The sequence below is a fragment of the Cydia amplana genome, chromosome 2 (assembly GCF_948474715.1).
Source record: "Cydia amplana chromosome 2, ilCydAmpl1.1, whole genome shotgun sequence".
Classification (NCBI taxonomy): Eukaryota; Metazoa; Arthropoda; class Insecta; order Lepidoptera; family Tortricidae; genus Cydia; species Cydia amplana.
Genome location: NC_086070.1, coordinates 20,633,952 through 20,649,618, shown reverse-complemented (window position 1 = coordinate 20,649,618; position 15,667 = coordinate 20,633,952).

The following is a 15,667-nucleotide window of genomic DNA, read 5'->3' as shown; positions in this document are numbered from 1 at the left end:
TTTTGACTTTCTTTTTGCATATTTTGCTCACACAAAATCATTAAGACAATTTAGTACCTTGTTTATTTTTAGCACTTTAAAGAATGCCATTCCTGTTTCGGATCTGCCTCGGTCTTATGTCGTATTGTTTTGAAATATACTTTAGGCCACTTCGAACGGATATATATTTCGGGGATCTCGGGAACGGCTCTAACGATTTCGATGAAATTTGCTATATGGGGGTTGTCGGGGGCGAAAAATCGATCTAGCCAGGTTTTATTTCTGGGAAAACGCGCATTTTTGAGTCTTTATATGTTTTCCGAGCAAAGCTCGGTCTCCCAGATATTATTCACTAAATGTAATCATTCGCGCTTGCATTTGGTTTTTACTTATCAGTACATACAATAAAGGCTCTATCATACTCGTATCTCGTATCATTTAGATATTATGTTGATGCCAAAATGGGCTTGTAAATTTAATACACGATAGAGGGCGGACTAATTATTTGAAAACATTCATCACTATTTATCTTGCGTGACTATTTATCTTCGTTTGACGGCTCTTAATACTTTTTTCATTTCAATACTTATCAAGTTGTTACTTCACTGCCAAGTGAAGTGACAACTCCAGCCAGGTTTTTTAATAAATTCTAGAACTGAATATTTAAAACCAATCACAACCTTAAAATTGTGTTGAAAGGATTCTAAATTTTACGATTTGCGTTGGCTGTAATTAACGCGTAGGTACATATTATGTTACGCATGGGCATATATCTACAAACACAACCTTATTTGAAATCAAAGCTCTATTGCCTTTTAATTACCTACATAAATTGAAATGGGGTTGCTCTTATGAATCAAATTAAATGGAGTTTTATCACGCACTTCACTTACAGACACTTAAACCCAACAAAACCACATAATGTAAAATTAGGTAAAGTTTTCCAACAAAAAAAGTGGTATCTAATTTTAAAATGTTTAAATATTCTTAGCAATCACTAAGATAATTTAGTAGGTAGGGTGACTGCTATAGGAGTGGCCAATTACTATAGGGTGGCCATTAACTATAACAGTCACCCAACCTTGCTTATTTTTAGCCCTTAGAGTGCCATTCATGTCTTGTGGTGCAAAACTTGCAAATGGAGTACCTAATTAATAAGCATTTTTTAATCAGCAGCACTCGTTCATACTGATGGCCTATCTGATGAGATCTTAAAACACATTATGTTCAGTTAAGTTCCATAAAAATAATGTACGAATATAGTTACCTTACCTATCCAAACAGGAGTGTAAATAAGAAATTCGCCAGAGCGCCAGGAATTTATCGTTTGAAAAGTGCAACGTCCAAAATGTAGGATTTCATATCCGAAGCGGAAATTTAAACTGATTGCGCCTGTGTGCGGAATGAAAGTTTGCCAAACTATCGGCGTTTCAGGTTCCTGGGGCGATATAGGAACCGCCGTCATAAAAAATGTTTTTTGTTTTCAGGTAGCTACTTTGACCTAACCTCGTTGTACACGTCAATGCATTGGTTCTGAATATTTTGTACCTAACATTAGACGAGATAAGAACTTTCTTTCTTAGTTCTTAATAATATACCCAGGACCAGTTCTAGCCCTACGCGACAGGAAATTGAAACTAATGGAGTTTATTTCATGCCTAATGGGAATCAATCCTTTAACAAGCTTGAGTTTGTGTCACCGTGTAAAAGAGCACATCAGGCATTAGGGCACGATTAACACGTGAGCCCTCCAAGTTAAGCCACTAAGAGTTTTACGTGATTAATGATCAATTTGCAGGGCATATTTGGGGGCAATCTTACACAAATCAACCTAGCTCCGAACTAAATGAAGCTAGGTATTACTATGGGTATAGATAGATAAATATAGATACCTAACATATGGAAAACATCCATAACTCAGAAAAATATATTGACAACCACAACACCACCACTTCGACCACCAACCACTTCGTAAGGGTAACATTCCATTTCTGACTGCAGCTGCACTACTGGTAGTACTGATCTCGTCGCTGTTACTGTAAATTTCCATAGTAAAAAAATTAATAGTAGTGCAGCTGCGGTTGGAAATGGACTGTCACCTTAAGCAAGATCACTACCACTAATACTAGGCCAGGACGTGTCAGATTTAAGAGACGTTTGACATAGAACAAGCCGCCCCGCTCGGCCTTATACCATTTATAATTCGCGTGTATCCCCACTACAAAATGCCGGCTTTAAATTTTGCTTTATTTACGTTATTCACAACGTTTACTGATACGTCAATCATATTACTTTTAAAAGGCATTCGGATAAAACGGCATTGCTTATTCACCATGTTCGCTGACATTTCCATCCGTGCGGGCTACCAACGGTCATTGTTCAGCTGGTTGTGCATAAAAAGACATAAATTACCAAAACATACCTAGGACATACGCCCTTTTTTAAAAATCCAACGCATAGCCACTTTGTACCGGTAAACGTCAAATCGATGCCAGTAATTAAACAATTTATTGGTTTAATGTTCGAATTTTCATTTCATTGTGGTTTCACGTGCAATATTCTTGCTATTTTCCAATAATTATGTTTGCGTTCTACATATTACGGTCAGATTTATGCTTGTGTCAATTCAATTTGCAATCTAAATTGTATTGTAGGTTACCTACGTACCTAGGTACCCCATCAATGGCCACTGCATCCCTGACGGGATATGGGAAGATCCGCGGATCCGGATCCAGATCCGGATAATTTCATACATTTCGGATCCGGATTGCAAACCCTAGCCTTACCACATCCAATATGCTAGGATATAAATATAGGCACTCGTAAGTAGTGGTAGTAAACTATGCATGTCCCAAACCGATGGTGTCATACAGAATAAACTATGAGACATCCGTCACGTGCGAACTCGAAAATATTGTAACTCCATGGGCCCTCGAAACACGTTCGTCTTTGGCTAAAAGTAATTCAGGGTCACGCCAGTACCTATCGCGAAAGATTAACAACGTATTTCCTATGGCATTACCTCCTCAACATACCTCATTAGACGCTGCAACTGTCATATGTAAAAATGCTGTGGCATGACTTGAGGACCTACCTAAAATATTATACGAGATACAACAGTATCAACATAGGTCAACTTTAGATTTTTTCTTTCAAATCATTTTGAATGGAATATCGTTCAATAACTATACACAATGTCCTAGGTCGCGCTACGGGTAATAATAAATTAATGAGTAGTAGCAAGCTTTGTAACAAAAGCGGTTTTAAACTCCTCACCGTACCTATATTTTTGGAGTCCTAATTTTAGAAAATTAGGATTTTCGCGTGAATAAAGCTTACGTATTTTTTTAGTATCTATTTGCCAGGAAAACCTAAAGTTTTAATTTCCTGGATTGTAGCCGTAATAAAAGAAATGAAATTTTCGGTTGGGATAGTTTTAAATTAATTTTCAATTCGTTAATCATGACATCAATTTACATTAGGCAGCTTTGTGACTGTTTAATTAATTTTTCGCCATTATTAATCACTTATTCATTTGTTATCACACTGATAGATACAATTAGCCATGCACATGTATGTACAGCATACAGTTTGTAGCTTAGATATTACTTATACTAACTTGTTGTATATTACTATATATTGAATTAATATAACCTTAACAGAAGAATTAGGCTGAAGTCTAAACTCCCATTTTACGTCAACTTCTATATATTGTGCAATAGAATTGTTATTTCTACGTCATATGTGTACTTAAAGCATTATGATTTATTATTCCCAAAAAAAGTCAAAGGTTTTTTCCCTCAATTATAATAGCGATATTGTATTATGTACGACAATAATAATGAGACGGTGTAGGTCTTATGTTTCACAATGTCGTGTGAGTACTGAGCTGTTTTGTTTCGTATTCGTTGTGGGTCTGTACTTGTTACCTAATAAGAAATAGTTGCTACTATACTACTTATAAGTTAATTTTAAATCGGTACCTGAAAATAGTTTAAATGAGTTTAAGTACCATTTCATATACCATTAAGGTTCTGCGTAAAGTATTGAAAATAGAATCTAGCCTTATTTTTACAGACACTTTTTTACACCTTACTTACATATTTTGTTAACCATCAGAATCGGTGCGAAGCACAGCGGCTCGCCCGGATATTCAATTATAATCATCCCAATCGGCCTAATGGAAAAGCGCATTACCAAATTGTAGGAGAATAAGATTATCATATCGATAAAATACAACGACCGCGGTTGACAATGACTCGAATCGAGTTGAATTAACAAATTTCGAGCTTGGTCTGCGGTGGAGCCGGGTGACAAATTATTCGTGAAACATTCGAATGTGCTGTATTTTTATGCCGGCTCATTTATGCCGAGTTAACGTAAATTATGCCGGCATTAAGTATGAATGGCAATGCCATTGTAATCAACATTTATCCAATTTTTAACATTTTGCGGCGATACGGCGTGAATATTTATTTAAATGAAAAGTATTATGATTTATTTAAATAATAACTATCCAGTTGTGATTTGGTTAAAGTTATGCTGCTAAACATAATAATGCCTTTTCCATTAAGTAATATAAAGATACCTATGTTAATATTTGGTAGATTAGTTTTCTGAAGTTGATATTGCCTGTTAATGGGTGCATTACATTTTTTATAATTACTTTTTATATATTATAGTTTGATATATCGTTATTTCGAATAACGTAATGAATGGCATACTACCGTATTACCTAATTAACGGTACACATAATGTTATTATTGGTATAATGGTCATAAAGTATATTTACACTTCGTCTAATATACATTGCCATAATTATTACATACTCTAAAGCATATTATTTGTTATAACAAGTGATATCGCATAATTATTTGTGTGGCATAATAGTTGCATGACATAAATGGGTTAGGTTAGGTTGGAATTGCGACTCCGCACAAACGAATAACTAAGTACCTAGCAAAAGGAGGGTTAGGTTAGGTTTGAACTTTGACCCTCCGGAGAATGAAATACCTAGCAAAAAAGTGGTTTAGGTTAGGTTTGAACTGCGGCCCCCGCAGAATCGATAACCATGAAAAAATTGGTTAGGTTAGGTTAGAACTGCGACCCCCCTAGAATAAAATATGTAGCAAAAGAAGTAATATGTAAATTTTTATGTTATTATTAAATGAAATATGACAAAAAAAAATATACAATATATGTATTTATAATTGATAAAATTTAATAAAGTGTTACGTTATACAAAAATATAATATAGCAAATGTCATTATAGCACATGTGTATATATTATTTAAAAATTATATTACAATAGGCATTATATCAATGACATTTAGATGAAATCGCAATATAACAAAGGAAATGTATAATAAAAATTACATTATAACATATAATAATATATCAAATGGCGTTATAACAAATGTATGATAGTTTTTTTTATAATTATATTAAACATTACACACCCCCTGTTAATATTTGATGGTATATTACAATAACTATGTATATGCCCTGATTTTGGCTACATAACTAATTTTGCCCCAGGGTTCGATACATTTCAGGTAATCGATAAAACCCGTCAACCTACCCTTTTGAGAATGAGCGAACGTCGACGTGGGACTTAGAGTTTGGAAGTACAGTACCGATCGGTCTATTGGGTTCATATGCACGTGAACTACTTGTTTCTCTATATAGTTGAAGTGAAATAACTTCCGGTTATATCCGGCACAGCAACAACAGCTAAATTCAAGTTATTTAATGTCCAATGTAAGTACGTCCTTTTTATACATTTGACTTTGCGCCAGAGGAGAACAAATAAGCTCTTGCAGCGTTTTAAATCCAATTATTGAAAACCACTTTGAAGGTTTTTACAGAACTGTTTTATTTTTTATTGTGTGTTATGGCATCCAGCAATTAGACATTTTATTGATCAATAAAAACAATAAACAACGGACCTGACTTGTGGCCGTTAAAACTTTTTTAGAAACCAAGTTGCAACACTTCCTATTACTTTGAAAAAAATATTTTTATAATTATGTAAATTAAACTTAAGACATCTTGATAGTTACTAACATGTTTATTGATTTTTAATATAACTGTTTTACGTCATCAAATTATACCCAATGCAGTTTGTCGAAGCGAATGGTTTATTTTTATACTAAATTAATGCATTAGCCTTAATGCTAAATTTGTAAAAAATCGTCTTGAATATCCAAAAAAAATCTTTGAAATAATGATTAATATATGTAGTTATATCTAACATAACAGAATCCTACATACTTAATGTGTGTAGGTAACTAGGTACCATTCAACCTTATTTTACATTAATCTGTATTCTGGTCACGGTGCACACGACTACACTGCAATGCCGTTCCTACATCGAATTACTTGAATTACATGGAGGAGCGAATAAAAATTCCTTTTAAAATTGAAAATACAGCTTCCTTGGATCCACGGTTGACTCTCACCGAACGCGCTGAAGTGTAAAGCTATGGATATCACTTCAATATCCGTGATACTGTAGTGTTGTACATTGTAAACTTCCAACAATGTTCGGTGTTAAGAATAAATAGAAACTGTACATTTTTACCACCCACGTACAAATGGTTTATGTACTTTAGAAAAAAAGCTTCTTTTGTGTTTTGTGTATCGCTTAGTCAAAACAAGTTTTCACTGGAATACATTTTTGAACCACTGAAAAATCCCAGTTAAAACTAGTTTTCATCGAGGCACCTTGCGGAATTAACTCCTACACCACGTTACTACAACGTCTTTACGACATATAAAGGATATCGCACACATGTCAGTCTTTGTGTTACACCATGCCATGTATTGAGCGTTCTCTTACAGACAACGCTTAATTAGCTTAGTAAAGATAATAATGATAATATAGCTAATATTATCATTATTATCTTTACCCAGTCAGCTTTTGAAAAGTATACCTTGTCGTATGAGTTTCGCCAGCAAGACTTCGAGGTAGCAAAGTATTGTTTATTGTTAGTTCATCCGCTCAACTCATGGAAAGTTGGTTAGTTCTTTTAAGTTAAAGATTTCCTTCGAGCGTAATATTTTGTACAACGTTATGAAATAGTATGATTTAACTCTTTGTTTCAAGTTGGCACTTCTTTGACTGAATTTTGGTTTTAAATGTGTGTTAGATATAATAATGTGATATTACATAAGAACACAAGTTTTTTTATTATAACCCGTAGCGGAACATCACTAAATATGGACCATTTTATCGATTTTACTAAAGGTTAATTAAAAATAGGTACTTAACAACAGAAATACTCTTCTGTACATGCGATCAATATGACGGATAACATTATCTATTACACACAGACAAGACATCCTCTAGACTGAGCATAGTAACGCTACCCCCTCTGCCACTTATACGGTAGTTTTACTCCATCTTCGTGTCAATCCCGTGCCGTGATTGGTCCGTGTCTTTGAACGGACCAATCACGGCACGGGATTCGCTCCGCACTCCCGTATTTTTGGCAGCATCGGTTTCATGAAATAATTGCTCTAAACTCAGTCTAGAGGATTCCTAGTCTATGCTATTACATAAACTCTGTCATATAAAGTTCAGGGCAAATTCCCAACACGATGACGGGATAGTGACCCCCAACTCCGAAATAATACCCCTCAAAAGTTGCTCCAACAACCCCAATGCTGTTTCTTTTAAACAAGTCCTTTGCGGGCAATGCCCTACGGATATTTTACCCTAAAATTGAACATAAAAACCATGACATCCTTTTTCTCGCCGTGTATTATTACACTAATACTTATACAAGATGATTTTTAATCGGTGATCAGGAACATTTTTTTCTAACTCAGTAATTGATGTAGATTACGTTGAAGTCGTCATCTACTCAAAGGTTAACTGGAAGAGATCCCTCATAGGGATAAGTTCGCCTTTGTACTTCTCACTATTTGTATATTATTTTTAATATGTCTTTTTGTACAATAAAGAGTTTACTACTACTACTACTACTACTAATTACATGGAAACAAACTTGTTTTTTTTATCATAATTTTTGAGATCAATTTAATCCTAAAATCCTTGTCACTCTACTAATCGGTATCTGTGAGTTATAGCCCCTTTACAAACTTAATGTCTCCTCTACACGATGGGCCAGCGCCGGCCACTCCAAGGGACGCATTTATGCGTTAGAGGGAGCAAGTGATATTGCTATCTCATTCTACTGCGTCCCTTGGAGTGGCCGGCGCTGGCCCATCGTGTAGAGGAGCCATAATGGCAATTGATAATTTATGAGTAATAACTTGTCATTGTCATGTGCATAAACAAAGTCATAGATCCGTCAAATTTCGTCGATGGCACTTGACACGTATGTATATCGTAGTTACTTCATGTAGGATAACCATGTATTTAGTGGTTATTAGTTTTAATTATGTTTTGTCTTTCAATTAATTAAACAATGAGATAATTGCGTGAGACCTAGTCTAATAAGTATAATTTGGGCTAGATATTATTCTACTCCTGATCACCGATTAAAAATCACCGTGTATAAATTCGGCCACCTATTGTGTGACGTTCTTTAGTTTGTAAGTAAGTTGTATTCTTTATTTATTTGTATGCTACTGAACCACACTGAACAACAAAGAATAGCCAAATACGATTGAACGCCATTAAGAAACCCAAGAGCGTCCGTTTGCCTGTTTTTATAAACTGTGGATTTAAATTACACGAAAAACTTACACCTTAGATTCTGATGCCTGTTTGGAATAATTAAAATGGAACGCTTAGCAAACATCTTCATACTAACGAGCGATTTCTCATATATAAAATGCGGCTCGATGCTGACAGATGTGATTTCACCCTTAAATAACTAAAAGATTTTTGAAAAATGAAGGAGAGGCTCCTCTATTCTAATAGAAAATCCAAGAAGCATGCGTACCGTGGCGTCGCATTGCGGAGCGAGTACCAAATAAAACGTTTACGCCTCTGCGGGCGCGATTGTTAAATATTTTATATCCCCCAGATTTAGGCGTGTCAAGTCAAACCAGGATATTAAACTTTACGTTTTACGGATGCGAGGCTGCTGTGGAAACCCAGTCTTATGTAGCAACGGTGCTGCTCCAATACTTTTATGCGCTTTAATGTAACAATGAGACATAATGTTCGGTACATCTGACGTACGGTATGGTATGGTACGGTACGGTAAATCTGACTAAACCGGGTAAATCATATCTTAGGATTTGGTCACAATAACAAGAAAAAAAAATAGAATTATAAGTTAGGACAAAAAATCGTGACGAAGAAAGATGAATTATGATTAGTTGTAAATTTCAACTGTTTATTCTTTGGTACATTGAAGAACGATAGCCACCCAAATTCGTAAAAAAAAATTTGTTTCCTGATTAAGAATAAAACTACTAGTTGGTAAATAGTCCAGCGCTAGTTTTCAATTCTAAACGTATCAAATATTATTTATCAGTTATACAACCTTTTAAAACAACCTTTGTGTGCGGGCAAATTTACCTACAAACTATTAACAAAATTGAGATGTTAATTTGCGGAAACATAGTGCTCCGTATCAATTTCATTCTATCCGATGTGTGCAATAAATTTTCGAGTATACCATACAACTGATCCGTAATTTCCAAAACTGACCGACGCACAAACCGGAAGCTTCAGTTCCGTTCATTAGCCTAACATTGTAGAGATGCACAGTGTTGTCATAATAAAATTTTACTGCTTTATAACGCAGTGTTGCCACAGAATTCAGTGTATGTCCGTTTTATTGGTCATCTCTGGGAGTTTATGGAACCAGGTTGTAAATGTTTTAGACATTGCCAATTAAAACAAAAATATACTATCAGGTACAAAGTAATTCAAGTTGGTCGGGTTTGACCCCCTTTGCGCGTATTGAAAAAGTACAAAGAAAATACTTTAAAAACATATTAGATTGGATAACATTGTTTTTTAAGCACTGAATTCACCAACATACAATACCTACCTTTTTTCAATAGCCGAACGAATTATTGTTTTAGCTGTCCTGCTGTTGAATAAGAAAAAACCTTAAGGTTACGGTTGTAACAAAAAAAAAAATGCTGCAATTGATTTCATTTATGAGTTTTACGCAATTTAAACTATAAGCGTTACCAACTATTAATTCCGCTTCAGGTGATATCTGCAAATTTAGTTTAAAATTTGCATATTTAAATTAACGTTAAGTTACAATTATCCACGCTCAACTGCTCTCCGTCAAATCCACGAAAAGAGTCGGGCAAATTTCACCTTTATGGACATGAAAGTAGGGCACGCCGAATACACGGACATTTCGAATTCCATTTTAGTTGTAATTTCCTGTGTTAACGGTGTTAGTGTATCGGTGTATGAAAATAATTATAGACACGTACATCTTTAGTAATAAATTTAATAAATACTAACTTTCGTTTTTCTATCAGTAAAAAGTAGGCGTCTCAATAGGTTTTCTCACATAGCGTAAAATGAGAAAGACTCAATGGACAACTAAGTGCATTAGACGCATTCTAAATATTCACACTCTTATAAATTCTAATTCTTCAGAGATCAAATAAGATCGTCGTCCTAACTAACAGACAGAATCATTTATGATGTCACTATAAAATAAATCACTTGCCAGCTGTATAAAATCCATTTTTTAAATATAGTCTGACATACTCGCATTGTAAATAATTCTGAAGTCAGTTATTAATAACTTCATTATTGAACTACATAAATGGAACACACAATTATAACTGGGTTTCTGAAAGGCGGAACGCAACAAAGTGGGGTTTCAATTATTTAAATTGAGGCTTTAAAAGTTCAAAGTGAAGCCTTAAGGGTTTTAAAGGTCCTTAGATGGTCTCGAGTCCCGAGCTATAGACAAAAGCCGTTATTTATTTATTTATCCTAAAATTTAATTCAGGCAACAAGGCCCATATTACATTACATATACCTTAAAAAAAACCTTTAATAAAGAATTTACTTTACTTTACTTTATATATATAATATACGTGCTCATCAGAGAAAATTGTAAGGGTCGCTGTTGTCGGATACGATATGGAGGATTATAATTATACATATAAATTTCATAAACTTAAAAGTAAACACTATTTTGGCGACAGAACGGCATGGCTCAGATGAATCGTCTGCCGTGCTATAATATAAGCCTTATAACGAAATATACAATCAACATGAAAAGTAGCTAATGAAAGCAATTCGTGCTATTTTCAAGCTTTTGTTCAATTTAACTCGGTATCAGTTATTATGTGACTCGTTATATTCCATACATTGCTACGGATTCCGCCGTGACCGGGTAGCCTAGCTAGGTTATGGCGTTGGTCATGAAAGCCAAAGGCAGTTCGAACTCGGCCTAAGGATCCTGGAGGGGTTAATCACATTTATAGTATAGAATATTATTATCCCGTATTTTTGTCCCGTTGGCAGTGGAGACCGGACAGTGGACACCAACACCCGGACGATGATGTGCTGAGGCCAAAATTTTCTTGGGTGAATTGGGGCAGCGTTTAAGGGAGACCTCTCTCCCTTAAACGCTGCCCCAATTCCCGCCCGGAATGACCCTCGTTCCGGGTCTTTCCTGATGCAGAGGCTGTCCATCGCGGTTCAGCGTGGCAATGCGGCGAGCGTGATGGGCACCTTTGCGTCTGGAAGGGCGCGGGACGAGTTATGTGACTGAGTTGTGGCCTTGTTGAGTTTAGTTTTAATTTAGTTTATAGTTAACTTTAATGTAAATTTGTATATAATGATACCTATACATATATAGGTACCATCTCAGTTTAAAGTTATACACTAACCCTTAGTTAATAAATACATAAACACATTCTAGAATTGTTTTATACTTAGTTTGGTTTTACGTGGATAAAATATAATTAATTAATTCGTTATATAAAATATCTGTCATCTGAATCTATATTTTAGTAATTTTTAGTAATAAATACATCTAACAAGCGATTTAAATATTTCAGAGCGCCCAGATACTAAAAATAAAAGGTTCTAAATGTTCTCTTGAAGCACCGTTTAAGTTCAAAAGCTTTTAATTTGAGTGATTCAAATGCAATGGAATATCGCGGAGTGCGCTAAAGACTGGAGCAGTTATTTCAGAAATTGCAAGTGCCTATGTATAATTTATACGTTTTAACATTTCCAATGAAATGGGTATGTTTTGGTAATTTAATTTAAATCGAATGTGCGTTTTATCAAAAACTACAAAGGACACAAAATGCAACTTGAATTCTACTAGCACGTTTCATATTAGATACCAATGTGAGTTTTAGAAAACTGCTACAAATTGCCCGACGTTTAATAGACTAAATTCTTGTTAGGGTTCCATAGCCAAAATGATAAAAACAGAACTCTTATAGTTTCAAATCCATCTGTATGTAGCAGAAACGAGTACTAGAAGCTGTAAATAACCATGAAATATACAAAAAAAGTTATTTGTAAACCACGAAGTAGATTTGTAGTAAAAATAGGTAGAGCGACAATAGAAAAATATGTCTAAAAGTGTGGGTATTTCTTCATTCTTTATGTCCGTAATTTTAGAAATAATCTCAACGAAAGTCCAAAATGTCGGTACAGACGGCACGTTGAGCTGTTTTTAGACTTTTTTCAAAAAGCTTTCCTTATCTTATGTGATAAGAATCCTCCATTATGCGTGGTCCGACTCGCACTTACTCGTTTTTATTCTATTTTTATATTTGCAACAAAAATCGAACTTTTAAGATTTTTTTCAATCGAATGCTCGTCGCGCTGTTTGCTCTGCCGTTCTCCAATATTCCTCGCTTTTTGGCCGTGAATAGAATTTCTTTTTCACGGTTTTCTCTATCCATTCCGGTTGAATGTAACTAAAATTCGAAATTCTCGTTGTACGGCGGGATAGGTACATTTGGCTCACACAAGAGGTCGAATGGGACTGCCACTTGCAGTCTCGTTTTTCATATAGGTATTCGGAAGCTGCATTTGTTTTTTATTTCCATATCGTTGTGCAACTGTGTCATCTTCAACTTCTAACAATCGGTCTGGTGACAGTACAAAGGTTGGCACCAGTGTAAAAACCATTAAATTGTCTGTACATACGTACACAGGACTACTCAACTCACTTAACACAATATAGAGGTAGTAACCGAGTAAAGAACTCGTATTGAACTAGAATAGATATCTGTTTTGCAAAAGAGCAAAGTTGTTGTTTAACCTCTCGTGCTAATCTGGATACACGAGCAAGCGCGAGATTGAAAAATTTAGCAACGAACGCAACGAGTGGATCGAAGAATGGATTATTCAGCGTTATTATTCAAGGCACGGAGGTGAAATCAACAAACTTTGCTACCGAGTGAAACACAAAATTTTACACCACCCCAAAGCGAGGAAAATACTAAATGTAAGACATTACAAATCAAATCCAAAGGAACCCTATTAAATACAAGTATATGTCATTCAAATTCATCACTTAACTAAAAGTCAATTCTATCTACCAGTCAACATCAGGAAACCACTCAAAATTTGCATCTATTACTTTGCTACTCTTGTGGATAAAATGCTACTTTCTCATCAGTTTTTGAATAATATAGGGGACCGTTACTAGCTGGTGAGGTGAATAATACAGTATGTAACTGAACGAAAAGCAATTACTCAAACCCGTTAAGGTTTAGGTCATCGTGAGCAACTTTTACTATTGGACAAGCCCGAAAACGCGGAAAAAAAATTGGATGTTTCATACATTTTGCTGGTCTGATGTTGAAATTTCCTATGGGAGAGTCAATTTACATACTGTATATTAAATAGAAGAAAATGTTTTAGATACGTGTTATGATCTATAATACTAACTAGTGAGTTCCATTAAGTTGATTCTTTAAACAAACAGAGAATAAAAGTTTCGTATAAAATTGTAATAATGTAAAACTAATTCTGCACAGCTTTTTCCACGTAGTAACTTCGTTGTTTCTAATATTCTGTACCATCCACATGCTCTCACTAATGTTATATGTCATCTGAAAGCTATTTGCTTCGCCGCGTGTGGTCTGTCTCTCATTACCTAACGGGGTTTCTTGAGAAAACTTACGTAAGGTCATTTTTGCTATTTTGATTGTTTTTCTTTAAAGTATCCCTAATAACTTAGAAAGGGTTGTTTAAACGCATGTAACTTTAATAGTACATTAATATCTGGGTGACCGAGCTTCGCTCGGAAAACATATAATAATAAAAAATAAAAAAAATAAAAATAATAAAAAGCCTTTTATTTCATGAATATTTAAAAATTGTTTACATACCTATTTGATTTATGTTTTAAATAGTTATTCAAGAACCCCGTGTTCACAGGTGAAGGCCTCCTCCAAAGCCCTCCATGTATCTCGATCCTTGGCCACTTGTATCCAATTAGGCCCGGCAATTTTGGTAACATCATCTTGCCATCTCATAGTGGGTCTTCCTTTCCCTCTTTTCCCTAAAGGTCCCTTCCATGACGTTACCCTTAGTGTCCAGCGCCTGTCTTGGGTACGTGCTACATGGCCTGCCCACCTCCATTTAAGTTTTTTGGCATAGCTGAGAGCATCTATGCTCTTTGTGTGTTGTCTTATTTTTGTATGGTTAATCTTTTGTATTTTTTTGATGTTTAGCATACTGCGCTCCATTCCGCGCTGGCAAGTCCTTAATTTTTCCATAGCTTTTTGAGTAAACCTCCACGTCTGACAGCCGTATGTCAGACAAGGTAATAAGCATGTATTCATGACTTTAGTCTTCAAGCTGACCGGCATGTTACTCTTAAATACTTCTTTTAGCTGCCAGTATTTGTTCCAGGTCTTTTGTGCTCTCCGTTCAATTTCTAAGTCGTTGTTCGGTTTATTAAAACTTATCTGTTTACCTAAGTATATGTATTGTTTTGTATAAGTCAATGGCTCATTTCCTACCGTTATGGTTCGCTCCTTGCCATTTGTCATTACCATAGTTTTTGATAGGTTCATTTCTAGTCCCACTTGCACACTGGCCATATGTAGCGAGGTAATCATATATTGTAGTTGTGAGCTTGTCTCTGCGAATATTACCAGGTCGTCTGCAAAACGAAGATGATTTAGGTAGCTTCCGTTTACATATATTCCTTTGTTCTTCCAATCTAGCTGTCTAAAAATAGTTTCCAGGATCGCTATAAACAGTTTTGGGGATAGAGGGTCTCCCTGCCTTACTCCCCTTTTAATAGGGAAGCTCGGGCCCATGGTTTCAAGCTTCACTTTACCGGTACTGTTCCGGTATAGATTTTTGATAACTTCTATGTATTGTTGCTCTACTCCTTGTCTTTCTAGGGTCTCCCATATCCATTTGTGTGATACTGTATCGAAGGCCTTCTGGTAGTCAATGTAGGCAATATAGAGACACCTTTTTTTTTCTTGAAATTTTTCTATTAGTTGTTCTAAGCTGTGGATATGGTCGACCGTTGAAAAACCCTTTCTGAACCCTGCTTGTTCTACTGGTTGATTGTTTTCTAAAGTGGCACTTATTCTTCGATTGATGATTGATGAGAATAGTTTATAAACTGCTGGTAATAAACATATTGGCCTGTAATTTGAGATGTTTTTAGGGTCTCCTTTCTTGTAAATTAGGATTATATTTGATTCTGTCCATTGAGATGGTATAGCAGCGGTTACAATTATGTGATTAAATAATGTCGATAGTGGTAGAGCTAAAATATTGCTT